General features: G+C 45.8%; 1 pseudogene; it reads left to right on the top strand.

Annotated features, from left to right (window-relative positions):
• Positions 1-232: 232 nt before the first annotated feature.
• Positions 233-1,013, top strand: LOC129147987 (phospholipid scramblase 1-like; annotated as a pseudogene).
• Positions 1,014-1,823: the final 810 nt, after the last annotated feature.

The following is a 1,823-nucleotide window of genomic DNA, read 5'->3' as shown; positions in this document are numbered from 1 at the left end:
TAGAAAAGTCCCTAGCACATAGTATACTGATTGATTTAGGGAGAGAGAAAGAGATTGATTGATTTGTTGTTCTATGTTTATGCATCCATTGGTTGCTTCTTAGATGTGCCTGGACTGGAGATGAAACATGCAACCTTGGTGTATTGGAACATACTCTAACAATCTGAGCTGCCTGGCCAGGGCCCTAGCACATAGTGTGCTTTCAATATTATTGAATTAATCAATGGATTTTTTGATGGGGAGGGATGGTTCAGCGGGCTTTCCTGTCCAACACCCACCATTGTATAATCAGCCAGGTGTAGTTGCAGGGGTATGGTGGATGCCAGCATCACCACCTCCATTAGACTGTCCACCAGGATTGGCATATTTCACGCAGATCGATCAGATACTGATTCATCAGCAAGTTGAGCTTCTGGAAGTCTTCACAAGTTTTGGAACTAATATTAAATATAAAATGAAGAACAGCCTTAGACAAACTATTTACTTTGCAGTGGAGGATAGTGATTTCTGTACCTGAAACTGCTATGGGGCTTTTAAGTCTTTTACTGTAAGGATTCTTGATAATATGGGCCAAGAGGTCATAACTCTGGAGAGACCACTGAGGTGTGCCAGCTTTTGTTGCCCCTGCTGCCCTCAAGAGATAGATATCCACACTCCTTCTAGTATACCAGCAGGTTATGTTACTCAGAATTGGTATCCTTGCCAGCCAAAGTTTATAGTTCAAAATGAAGAGGGGAGAGGATGTACTAAAAATTATTGGTCCATGTTGTGGTGATATTGATTTTGAGATTGAATCTCTTGATGAAGAAAATGTGGTTGGCAAGATTCCCAAGCAATAGACTGGTTTTGTGATTTATAGATGCCAATAACTTTGGGATCCAGTTCCCTTTAGAACTTGATATGAAAATAAAAGCTGTGATGCTTGGCATGTGTTGCCCCATTTACTTCATTTTGTGTTTGTTTGTTGTTTTTAAAGGACTGAAGGCAAAGAACAGAGAGCAGGAGTTTGGTAGTGAATTAATAAAAGTCTCCTTGGGAGAAAAAAATAAGAACCAAGGTGGGATATGTATACTAATAAAAGAGAAACATGCAAATTGACCATCCCTCTGCTATGCCCACCAGCCAACCAGGAGCGAGTATGCAAATTAACCCAACAAAGATGGTGGTTTATTTGCATACACAGGCGCAGAGTGAAAACTGAAGATAGCATAGAAGGCAGCCAAGTGCTGCAGAAGGGAGTGAAGTGGTAGAGAAGGGAGAGAGGCAGCGGACACAGGAGGGAGTGAGGCAGCGGACACAGGAGGGAGTGAGGCAGCGGAGAAGGGAGGGAGTGAGGCAGCAGAGATGGGAGGGAGTGAGGCAGTGCTTTGCTCCCTTCTCGAGGTGGGCTTTGCTCCTTTCTCTGCTTCATTACAGCCACAGGAAGCCCTATTCTTGCAGGAATCTTCCTGCAACTGGCCTCTAGTCTATAATAATAAAAGTGTAATATGCTAATTAGACCAGACAGCAGAATAACCTTCTGGACATCATTCCAGACGTTCTTCTGGACAAGGCCACTGCTGCGGGGGCCCAGGCAGGGGCGGTTAGGGGTGATCAGGCAGGCAGAATGGTTAGGGGCGATCAGGCAGGCAGGCGAGCAGTTAGGGGCATCAGGCAGGTTGACAGAGGGTTGACAGAGTGGTTGGGGTGATCAGGCAGGCAGAGGCAGTTAGGGGCAATCAGGCAGGCAGGTGAGTAGTTAGAGGCGATCAGGCAGGCAAGTGGTTAGGAGCCTGCAGTCCCAGATTGCAAGAGGGATGTCCCAGATTGTGAGAGGGTGCAGG

The sequence above is a fragment of the Eptesicus fuscus genome, chromosome 3 (genome assembly GCF_027574615.1).
Source record: "Eptesicus fuscus isolate TK198812 chromosome 3, DD_ASM_mEF_20220401, whole genome shotgun sequence".
NCBI lineage: Eukaryota > Metazoa > Chordata > Mammalia > Chiroptera > Vespertilionidae > Eptesicus > Eptesicus fuscus.
Note: the sequence above shows the minus strand (reverse complement) of the source record. Positions and strands in the feature narration are given on the sequence as shown.